This window comes from Cyanistes caeruleus, unplaced genomic scaffold, assembly GCF_971803275.1.
Source record: "Cyanistes caeruleus unplaced genomic scaffold, bCyaCae1.hap1.1 HAP1_SCAFFOLD_131, whole genome shotgun sequence".
Taxonomy (NCBI): domain Eukaryota; kingdom Metazoa; phylum Chordata; class Aves; order Passeriformes; family Paridae; genus Cyanistes; species Cyanistes caeruleus.
The window spans coordinates 477,099-489,000 of NW_028255928.1; the positions used below are offsets into that span (position 1 = coordinate 477,099).

Here is an 11,902-nt window from a genome sequence, read left to right on the forward strand (position 1 = left end):
GAGGTTCAAGGGCTCAGCTCCAAATGCACCACGGGGCTCATTAGGATCAAGCAAATCCTAACAAACCATGGCTGTGCCTTGATTTCCCTCTGGTCTGGTGCAGTTCTTAGGAAAGTTTCCTACAACAGTTATGGAGAAATAGTTCAAAGAGCTTCTAAGAAATATGTATTCCTATTTTTAAAGGGTGTCTTTTTTTTTACTGTTCTCTTTAGAGCAGAGGTGATTGCAGCATTCAGTGATGGATATTGATCCAGGGTCTCTCCTAAGGAGGTCTGGCCAGGTCAGAGAAGCTGTGCCTTGAGGTCTGACCCAGTGGGGACAACCTTGCTCCACATTCCCCAGCCCCATCCTGTCTCTCCTCACTCTCCTGGGACCTGCTTTCCTCACAGAACTGGCTGCACTCAGGCAAAGAGGGGTTTTCCTTCTTTGATTTTAGCAATTAAAACTGCTGAGTTTCCCCATGGAAAACAGACACCCTCCTCAAGTGTGTGCCAAGCCCAAGGTGCCACCAAGGAGGTTCCCCTTCCCCAAGGCAGAACCACGCAGGGAATGTTTCAGACACACAGGGAGTTCTACAATAAACACAACCCCAGAGTTGGCTGAAGGCAGAATTAGAGCAGCTGCTGAAGGACAGACAAGCTTTGAACTCCTTGCAGCTGAAAGCACCAAGTGGGTTGTTGGGAGGTGTGTGAGTGAGGCAAGAGTGAGGGAAGGGAAATGCAGAGAGCCCTGGAAGTGTTTCTGTGCAGACAGGCTGCTGCAAGGGCAGCGTTGGACTTCTCTGGACTTCTCCCCAGTGACCTCTCAGAGCCCCCTGAGATGTCACACAGACACCTGGGATATCACAGCCCACTCAGGGTGTCACACAACCTGCCCAAGGATGTCACAGCACCATTCTGTGAAGTCACAGCTCTTCCCATATGCCACAAAATCACCTCGTGATTTCACACGGCGTTCTGTGATGTCACACAGCCACATTTGATGTCATAGTTCATTCTGTGATGTCACAGTCAGCACTGTGATGTCATACAACCTGTCCTGAGATGTCACATGGCTTTTCTATGATGTCACTGCCCACTCTAGGATTTCATATCACAACCATGTGACTTGACAGCCTGTTCTGTGATGTCTCACAACCACCCAGTGATATCACAATCCACCCTGTGGTGGCTCTGTCATGTCACAACCTGCTCTGTGATGTCAGAATCCTTTCTGTAATGATGTACATTCGACCTCTGATGTCATAGTCATGTCTCTGATGTCACAACACACTAAGTAACATCACCCAGCCCACTCTGTGATGTCATACAGCCACACTGTGACATCACACACCTCTTTCTGATGTCACAGAATCCCCTCTATGACGCTGTAGTTGCTCAGTGACCTCACACAACAAACTCTGTCATGTCCCAGCCCCATCTGTGACCTCACACAACCCACTCGGAGCTGTCACACAGCCCCTTTCTGACATCACAGCTGCTCTGGGGCTCCAGGACACAGCCACAGAGGTGCTGCTGGGACACAGCCCCCTCTGGGACATCCCACAGCCCCTGCCAGTGCTGAGCCCCTGGCAGCTCTGTCTGGGCCTGCTCTCTGTGTCCCTGAGCTGCCCTGGCAGGACCCCAGCCCTGCTGGGCTGTGCTCAGGAGCTGCTCCTGGCCAGAGCTGTCTCTCTGCAGCGCTGCCCTTGCCAGGAGCTGCCTCTGGGCCAGGAGCCCGGCCCAGCTCAGCAGCACAGACACAGCACCAGCACTTTCATCACCCTCTCGGGCCTTTGGGGCTCTTGGCATCACACTCAGTCCCTCAGAGTGTGCTCCAGAAACTCCTCAAGAGCTCCAAGTCAGATGGAAACACTGAAGTTTCTTGTAGTTGAAATGAGAGACACGAGTGAGAAAGCGTCCCCAGGTTCCAGGCAGAGCAGAAGACTGGAGGCCCTGATGGCAGCTGGGGACAAGCAAGGGAAAGGTGTCTGTGGTGCTGAGCAAAGCTGGATGTGTTTCAGGAATGGCAAGGGCCAAGGGCTGAGCCCCAGCCCCTGGCAAGGCAGATGCTGTCCCTCCCTCATTGCTCAGGGCTCTTCCCGGGCCACTGGCATGTGGGGATGTGCAATGCCAAGGGCAGCACCATGGGGCGGCTCCTGCCAGGCTGCTGAGCAGGGACAAGGAGGCAATGAGGCCCCAGGGCTGCCAGGGTCACTTGTCCCCTGCTGGCCTCAGGCCCAGGGCCAGCAGCCATGGCCAAAGGGCTGCACAAGTTGCCTCTGGCAGGGCCTTGCAGCTGCTGCCCATCCCTGTGCCCTCTCCAGCCCAGGCTGCCCTGTGGGGTCCATGCCCTGTGCCTCTGTCCCTGCAGGCTGTCGTCATTCCCTGGCTGCCCCACATCGCTGGCCCTTTCCTTTGCTGACAACTCTGTGTATGTCAGAAGGATTCACCATCTCTGAAACAACTATTTAAATACTCTCATGGCTCTCCTCCACTGTCCTCAGTCTCCACCCCATGGAGCACAGAACTCCTTTGTCCCTATAGAATGGTCATGTGCCTGAGGCCTGAAAACCCCACCTTGGGAGATCTCTGAGATTTCTGCAAGGTGTTTCCGAATTAAAACCATCTTCTCATAGTGTAAGAACATCACCAGAGGACAGGGCCAACCCGACCTCTCTGTCTCAGCAGCTTCTTTCAGGGAGCAATCCTTGGATATATGAAATTTGGGAGGCCAAATTAAAAATGGTCCTTGGACAAGAAGGCTGGTGCTTTTCCACAGGAAGGAAGGATCAGAACCCCACTATTGCAGAGGAAGATGTGTCAGGACCACCAGAGGCCAAGGCCAGCCAGAGCTGGCAGGCATTTTCTGGGAGATAGCCTTGGATACAGGAAATGTTTTAGGGAGAGTACCAGTTTTGGCAATGGACATCAGAAAAGATGGATGATATTCCCTTGTTAATCCTGTGGGACAAGTTGCATTATGTTTCAATTCCACCTGTCCAATCTTTACCTATAACACTTTGACAAAGTCTGGGGGCTGGGATTGGATCCTGCCACTCCCAGTCTCCTCTCTTAGAAGGAATTTAAAAGCCTAGGCATTCCTGGAAGGGGGGTGAGGATCCCTGGTGGCTTTTGGGAGTCATTTCTCCACCTCATGACTCAGCAGGAGTTTCTCCAATAAAGAAATAAAGCTTTTGCCTGAAGCTCCCACTCTGCCCGTGACAGGAAGCCCAGGGAGTGTCTGTGACATCCCGGCTCTTTGGCAGCCTGGGGACTCCTGGGATGTCACCGTGGAGCCCCCGGTAGTGCCTGTGACAGAGCGGTGCCTTTGCAGCCCAAGGAACCCTGGGATGTCACCATGGAATTGCTGGGACTGCATCTGAGCACACGGCCCTTCAGCATCTCCAGAAACACCTGGGAGGTTTCCATGGAACCCCTGTCTCTGCCTGTGACACTCTGGCTCCTGAACAGCCTGGAGACTCTTGGAATGTCCCCATGGAGCCCTTCTGAGGGCCTGTAACAAATCTGATCCTTGGTAGGCAACCATCACCAGCCCCATGTAGCGATGGTCTGTTTCCATGGCAACTATCACCAGGACCTGTTGCCATTGTCTGTTTCCATGGCAACCATCACAGCCCCTGTTGCTATGGTCAGTCCCTTGGCAGCTCCATGGAGACCCCATGCCAGGGGTGGTTACCATGGACACCAGCTCAGGCCTGGAGCCAGAGTCCATTGCCATGGCAACCATTTGCAGTCCCATCCCCAGGCTCATGGGATCCCAGAGCCACAGAATTGGCTGAGTTGGGAGGGAGCCATGGGGATCCTCCAGTCCAACTGCTGGCCCTGCACAGGACACCCCAACAATCCCAGCCTGGGCCTGGCAGCGCTGGCCAAACGCTGCTGGAGCTCAGCCAGCCCTGGAGCTGGGAGCCTTCCCTGGGGAGCCTGTTCAGTGCCCCAGCAGCCTCGCGGGAAAAACCTTTTCCTCACATCCAGCCTAAACCTGCCCGCCTCAGCTCCAGCCGCTCCCTCCACTCCTGTCCCTGGGCACCAGAGGGAAGAGGTTCCCACAGCCCCCAGCCAGGGACCCGCTCCCAAGGCTGCTGCCATGGCAACCAGGCCTGGCACCAGCTGGGATGCTCGGTTTCCACGGGCTGGGCTTCAGGAATGGCATTCCCCAATTTCCTGCTCCTGCTGAAACCGCGCTGCCGCTCGCTTCCCTCCCACCTCCCATGGAAAGCACAAAAGGCAAAGATCCCAGGCTGGGATAAGAACAATTTATTGAGAACAGCAATGAGATGATGAATTAACACAATCAGAAATAATTCTGGTAACAGAAGGGATAAGACAAATTATTTATAGGGAAAACTAAAATGCCACCGACTGGTTCTTCCTGGCCATGTATTTCCTCCTGCCAAGAAAGGACACTCTTCTCCTCTGGTGAGAGAGGGAGTCCTTTTCCTGCCCCTGGCAATGACCTGAGATGGGATTTAATATACTGACAGGGCCATGGACAGACGCTCATGTTCTTTAATCCCACATCACGACATTGCCATGGGCAGGAAAAGGTACAGGTGTCTTCCCAGCATGGATCCCAGGGAACATGGATCACCAGGTCTCTTACCAATGTCGTTCCTCCAAGGTGGGATGAAGCTGGAGCTGTGGAGAAAGCTCTTCCTGCACTTGGGGCACTCACAGGGCTTCCCTTAGTGGTGCCTCCGTTGGTGTCTGGCCAAGTTAGACCTGTCTGAGAAGCTCTTCCCACACTGGGGACACCCGTAGGGCCTCTCCCCAGTGTGGATGCGCCGGTGGGTGATGAGGGCGGAATTTCGCTTGAAGCCTTTCCTGCAGTCGGGGCAGCGGAAGGGCCTCTCATTCGTGTGAATCCGCTGGTGCCTGAGGAGATGGGAGCTGCTCTGAAACCTCTTCCCACACTCGAGACACTCGTAGGGCCTCTCCCCAGTGTGGATGCGCTGGTGGATGACAAGTTGGGAGTTGAAACTGAAGCCCTTCCCACATTCCCCACACTCATAGGGCCATTCCCCAGTGTGGATCATCTGGTGGCGGATCAGGCTGTTGCTGTGGCTGAAGCTCTTCCCACACTCCAAGCACTTGTAGGGCTTCTCCCCATCCTGAAGCTGCTCATGGACCACCAGCTCAGAGCCCTGGCTGGATCTCCGGCCGCCTTCCCAGCACAGGGTGGGTCTTTCCTCCTCAGAGCACCCTGGGATGGGTTTGGAGCCCCTCCTCCTGTGGGATCTCTGGGGATTTTCCTCACCGCTGGATTCCTGCACTGTGGAGCTGCTCAGAACAGCCTCTTCCACGAGGTTCTGCTGTGGGGATTTGTCCTCCCTGGTCTCCATCCTCAGCTCCTTGTCTGGGGGAGGAAGGACAAGGAGAGGATGGGATTTGCCTCCGTGCCAGAGGGAAGGGGAAGGAGATCCCCCCAGTGTGCCCCCGGCAGGACGGCGTCGGCAGCGGGGTTGTCCTGCAGCCGGGGGCCAGGCTGGGCTGGGAGATGGAGCAGGAGAGAGGGGGAAAGGGGCACTGACTTCCTCCTCACCTGCCTGGGTGTCCTGGGACATCTTCCTCTTCCTCACAGCCTCCTTCTCCATCCAGCCGAAGTTTAGGAATCAGAAATCCTGGTTTCAGAAAATGCAATGGATGAGCACTTTGGGTTAGGGGTTTCCTACTCTCCAAGTCCTTCCCTAGAAGTCACCGGGCACCTGGTGCCCATATAAACCACCAAAACGCTAATATTCAGTCCCCTAAAATACACAAATGGCCAAGATTCACCAAAAACACCCATCCATGCGTTTACCCTCTCTGGTCCCTCCACTGTGGGGTCCTGGAAGCCCCCCCTGTCTGGATTGCTGTGGGTCAAGTTCGTATTGCTGTTCCCTCTCTCTGTCTGCTGGGGCTCCTGGCAAGCCAGGAGGTTCCTCTTCTCTGGCCTCACCACTTTGGCATCCCAGAAGTCCTGCGTGGTCAGCACTGTCTGGGCTCCCTGGTTCAGGCTCCTGGGGTATCCCTGGGCCCCCTTGTCCATGCTCCCAACATCTGCAGGCTTCGGAAGCACCCCCAGCTCTGGCACTGCCCGTTTCTGCTGCCCCCATTGCTGCTTTCCCTGCCAGCCCCGCTGGTCCGGGCCATCCCCACATGGCTCTGGGCTGACAATGCAGCCCCTGAGGCGGGCAGAGCAAGCCCCAGCACGGGGGGAGCCTGCATGCTCCGCTCCCTCGGCAGCCGCGCCCAGCCCCGGGCACAGAGCTCCGGCAGCCCCCATTGCCGCCCCCTCCCCACAGACCCCCGGGGACCCCCGCAGCCGGGGCTGCCTCTGAGCCAGGCGGCCCCCGAGCCCGGCTGCGTGGCCAGAGGGGCATGGCGAGCCCGGGGCCTCTGTACCACCGCTTGTTCCGCTCTCCCTCAGCCTCTGCCCGGCCCGGCCCGGCCCCCCGAGCCCCGCCAGGCTCCGCACGGCCACGGCCGGCCCGGGCCGCTCCCCTCAGAGCCCGCTGCGGACACGGCGCCGGCCCGGCCACACGGACCCGCCTGTGCCGGGGGCCCACGGGCCGCCCAGCGCTGCCCGGGCCTCGGCCCCGAGCACAGAGCTCTGCCCGGGGGGCTCCCGGCCCGAGGCGGCGGCTCTGGGCCTGCCCGGCCGCTCCCGGCTCCCACAGCCCTCCCGGGGCCGCCCCGCCCGGGCCGGGCCTGCGCCAGCGCTCCCCGCACCCGCGGGGCTGCAAACCGCTGGGCACAGCTCACAAAAAAACATTCCCCCAGCCCCGCAAAACACCAAAATCACAACCGGCCGTCACCCCCCACAAAAACACAATCCAAACCCCAAACCCACAAACCGACGGCTTCCAGCCTCTCCTGCGCCTTCCCAGGGATCCCAAGGCCGCGGGAATGCCCCCGGAGCGGGACAGAAAGCTGCTCCAGCCCAGGCACTTTGGACACCCTGGGCTCTCCTCTGGGGGCCCTGCAACACCCGCCAGTGGAACCTCGCCCTGCGAAGGAACCATTTTGGTGCTCCCTGCGGAGGCCAGAACTGAAACTTTGTTCCTTTGGCCTCGGGCCGGAGACCCCCGGGCTGTTTTCTGCACACACTTCCAGCCCCCAGCGCTTGCTGCAGCCGCTCCCTGCAAATGTCCCACTGCCCGGGCCCTGGCCTTGCTGTCACCCGCTGGGGCTGGCCATGAACAGAGCTCCTGCACTTGCATTTCCAGCTGCTGTGCACCCAGAGCTGAGGGATCTGCAGCTGCCTGAATGCAAAACCTGGCAGAGGAGCCTCTCTCCAGGGGGAAATCTCCCCTTCCTGAGCCAGCCCGTGGCAATGCTGCCATTCTCTGCTGCTCCTGCTGCTGCTGCTGGGGCACTCGGGGCTCTGGCCGAGCAGGAAAGGTGACCCTGAGCCAGGAGCTTTCCTTGGCTGCAGCACAGCCTCGGTGCACAAAGACCTTCCCGGTGCTGAGCTTGTTTGTTTTTTTAAATTAACTCCCCCTGTGAGCTGTGGGCAGAGCTCTGTAACTGTGTGTGACACTTGTCTGTGGCACTGTGGGGGTGGCCAAGGGCACCTTCCCCGAGCTGTGTGCAGAGGAATCCACAGCAGCCCAGGCCGGGGGTGCTCAGTGGCCGCTCAGTTCCGCTGACTGGACGCGGCTCTGGCCGCTTCCCTTGGAGCGTCTCCAGGGAGGGAACGCTGGGGCTGCTGGCCCGGCTGTGCTGTCACTGCCAGGGGAACGCTGGGGCTGCTGGCCCGGCTGTGCTGTCACTGCCAGGGGAACGCTGGGGCTGCTGGCCCGGCTGTGCTGTCACTGCCAGGGGAACGCTGGGGCTGCTGGCCCGGCTGTGCTGTCACTGCCAGGGGAACGCTGGGGCTGCCCCGCTCCTGCCCCACCCCATCAGCTCTGCCAGCGCCTCCAGGGGACACAAAGGCTGAGCCCAAGGGTGAGAGTTGCACAAGGGGCTGAGCTGGCATCTGGGACCCATTGGGATCATGGAGTGCAGCCCCCGGCCCTGCACAGACACCCCAACAATCGCAGCCTGTGCATCCCTGGCAGCGCTGGCCAAAGGCTCCTGGAGCTGCGGCAGCCTCGGGGCCGTGCCCATTCCCTGGGGAGCCTGGGCACTGCCCCAGCCCCCTGGGGGGGAAGAAGCTTTTGCTCATCTCCAGTCCAGCCCTGCCCTGGCCCAGCTCCAGCCGTTCCCTCGGCTCCTGTCCCTGCTCACCTGGGCAGAGATCAGAGCTTGCCCGCAGAAGCTGTGGCTGCCCCTGGATCCCTGGAAGTGTCCAAGGCCAGGTTGGATGGGGCTTGGAGCAGCCTGGGATAGTGGAAGGTGTCCCTGCCCATGGCAGGGGATGGAATGAGATGAACTTTAAGGTCTCTTCCAAGCCAAGGCATTCTGTGATTCTGTGATTTTGGGGGAGATGCTGAAGCTCTGGCTCAGCTTTATCTCAGCAAATGTCTGGAGCCAGCAGCAGCCATGGGTGGGATCATCTCCTCCTCCCTCTCGCTGTGGCTGTAACTCACCCAAGGGCAGTGTCATAAATGAAATTGAAATTTGGGTGACTAGGGCTATTGGGTTAACCACAGTTTAATAACAAGAAAAAAATGATACAATTTAGTGAATTGAATACAAGAATCCAATTTAATAAAATAATACAATTTAGTGGATTGAAGAGCAATTTGATATAGAAGGAATACAATGTAGTAAAAGAGTACAATTTAGTGAATATATTCATATATATATATACATATGTATATATATATATATGAATAAATATATGAATATAGATTTCCAGTAATTATGATTAAAGCATAAGCAAAACTGACCAGGGTACGGAGAGGGCTTCTCACAGCACCTCAAGTATGAAACAAAAAAATTCAAACTAAACTTATATACTGTATGCTTATAAATATTCATTCATGTTTCCCCTAAGTCTCCTCCAATTTCTAATTCTTTAATTTTACATCACTATTCTTCATGGTGCATGCTTCACTTGTTGCTAAGGGGTCTTCAGTCTTCTTTTGGTGGTCTTTTGGACGAAGGCTTACACTCATCCTCATTTTCCTCTGGATAACCTCACAGGCTGTGTGTGCGTACTAAGCGTTGTGATATGTAAGTAAGCATTGTGCTCCACTAATTAGTCTTATATTTTATAATTTTCAGGCCCTATACCTAAAGTCATTCCAACGTTATCCATCTCAAGGTCGATTTTGTCTTAGGACGTTCCTTATCTCAAAACTACATCCTGTATCTTAACATTTAACATGTAACATCTGTAGAGGGGTACATCTGCCTTGTAACACCAATTCCCTTGATTGCTTCTAATAATAACTTTCCAAACAGTTACAATTTAGTTAGCACAAATCATTTCCATTTATTACAGGAGGGTGTGAAAACAGGAGCATTGTTTGGTGTGGCCTCCTCTCTGCCTTTCACACCTTTCAGTGCTTTGAGCCAGCCAAGAGCTTTCTCCAGGAGTGCAATGAAGCAGCTGTTGCTGCTCCCAGCTCTGGCTCTTCCCAGTCTCTGCCCCTGCCTGGTTTTGTCCCTCTTGCTGCGCCCTCTGTTCCCCCAGGGGGCTGCCCCAGGCTGAGGGATCAGATGCAGGCACTGCTGCTGCTCCCTGGGGACCAGCCCCAGTTTGGTTGTTGCTGTCAGTGCCAGCAGAAGCCGTGGCTGGAGCAGCGGGTGCTGACAGTGGCCCAAGGCCCGGGGCTGGAGGGGTCCCTGGGCTGGGGCTGGGAGGGAGCTGCCCCTTGTTCTCCCTCTGCCTCCCGCAGAGCTGGGCCGGGCACAAGTGGGGCAGCAGAGCCAACAGGGAGCCTGCGAGTCTCTTGCAGCCGTGCCTGCTCAGAGTTTGGCCTTGGAGCTTCAGGTGGGCAAAGGCAGCTGCTCTGGCCCCTCTGCGTGTGCCCGTGTTCAGCAGTGCTGCTCCATCAGTCTGTGCCCAGCAACGGGGAAAAGCCTCAGCCCTGCAGGGCCAGGAGCTGCCGGGCTCTGCCTGAGCAGCTCAGCCAGCGGGAAGGGAGCTGCTCCACACGGGAACCAGGAGCAAAGGACGTGCCTTTTCTAGGACTTGTTTTCTGTAAAAAAAAAACAACAAAAAACCAAACCAAACCAAACCAAACCAAAAAACAAAAAAGGAAACATAAAAAAGAGATGAAAGATAAAAATTACCCCAAAATGTGTAGTGAAAAATCTTCTATAACTCCAGAGTAAGAAAGAGGTAACTGATCTTTTGAAAAAGAGAACTCAGCCTTGATTTTAGTTCCTTAGTTCGTACACATGCTAGTGGAAAGGATCCATTAGCTGCCTTCCTTTACAGATTTGATGGATGTTTTCCAATATAAAGATCTTTTACACTGCAGTTAAAGGAATAGGAAATTGAAATACATGTTCTTCATGACTGTGTCTTGAGTGTAAAAATTTTGCAGTTTGAAACTTGGACCTAAAGTGTTGCAAATGGAAGTGATAAATCCCATTGGACTGAGGGAATGCAGCTTTTCCTATGGGATGTGCAGCACTCCAAGGACTTCCTCAGTGGGGCTGTGGCTGCTTGGAGCTTTGTCCTGTGCCACTCTGGGATGTCATGAAATGGGACTTCACCTGCCACCAGCCCAGGTCACGCTCTGCCACCCCAGCTCCTTGGACCTTGTGTCCCCAAAGAAGACACAAGGTGTTTCTGCTGCTCCACCTTTGCACAGATCCACAGAGAGCTGGGATTATCCCAAGTCTCGTGTCTCCATTGTGCCATATTCCTAAAGAACCAGCAGCCCATCCCGACAAATATGGTGAGTTATGTGGGTGGTTGTCAGCTCCCTTTCCTGCCTAGAAATCCTGAAACTGCTTCTAAATGCTGTTCCCTTCAGCTCTTGGACACCTACTGACACAGAGCTGGGAAAAAAATGCCCTGGCCATGGCTTACAAGGTGAGTTCTGCCAAAGTTAGAGCTCTGTGGGAAATCTCTATCCATCCCTATCCTTTTAATATATCTGTACGTGGGGGTATGCATGGATGTGTCTTGTATGGAAAGGAAGGAGTGTGCAAACAACGTGACTGACACTTTCACTCTCTGTGTTCATTCCATACTCATGGGTACCAAGATATTATGGAAACCTTTGCAAGGACAGAGCTTCTGTCCATGGATACAGAGACATCCAAGAGCCCCTGGCACAGACAGACCCTTCTGTCCATGGATACAGAGACACCCAAGAGCCCCTGGCACAGACAGACCCTTCTGTCCATGGATACAGAGACATCCAAGAGCCCCTGGCACAGACAGACCCTTCTGTCCATGGATACAGAGACATCCAAGAGCCCCTGGCACAGACAGACCCTTCTGTCCATGGATACAGAGACATCCAAGAGCCCCTGGCACAGACAGACATTGCTGTTCTTCAGCCAGTGACAGGATGAGTCCCTGAGACTGGGGCTTGGCCTTCCTCGTGGTGAGGGGCATCAAGGAAGGCTGCAGTGTGATGGAGACTGTGATGGGCTGGGAACTCACTGGGGGAAAGGAGGGAGCAGTTGTGAAGTAAAAGGCAGGTGTGGGGACAGAACTGTTCAGAGAAGGGCTGAGCTACAGCTTGAGCAAGCTGAAAAATGTCATTTGGGGTCATCCCAGATGGATTTCATTTCAGAAGTTATGGAACAAGTTTAATTTTTGGGGGGTGTCATGTTTTCCCTTGGAGGTGGACACTCTGCAGACTTGAGCTGCATTGCCAAAATGCTCAAGTCTCTGCTGCAGGTCACAGCGTTTCTTCTTTGGCTGATCCCGGCCCGGTGCTGAGCCCAGCAGAGCCCTGGCAGAGCCCAGAGCAGCCTCAGCATCCGCAGAGCCCGGCTGCAAGGAGAGAAAGCAGAAACCGCCCGTCAGCTGAAGGCTCCTGTCCCCTTGTCCCAGCCAGCCG

The 11,902-nt window shown here is 55.5% G+C and overlaps 1 long non-coding RNA gene across 1 annotated transcript; it reads right to left on the reverse strand.

Annotated features, from left to right (window-relative positions):
- Positions 1 to 4,252: 4,252 nt before the first annotated feature.
- LOC111945092 (uncharacterized) lies at positions 4,253 to 6,252 on the reverse strand. Its single transcript, XR_015282007.1, has 3 exons — positions 5,545 to 6,252; positions 5,260 to 5,358; positions 4,253 to 4,877 (listed from the first exon to the last, which is right to left on the reverse strand). It is a non-coding gene; the product is annotated as an uncharacterized LOC111945092 (long non-coding RNA).
- Positions 6,253 to 11,902: the final 5,650 nt, after the last annotated feature.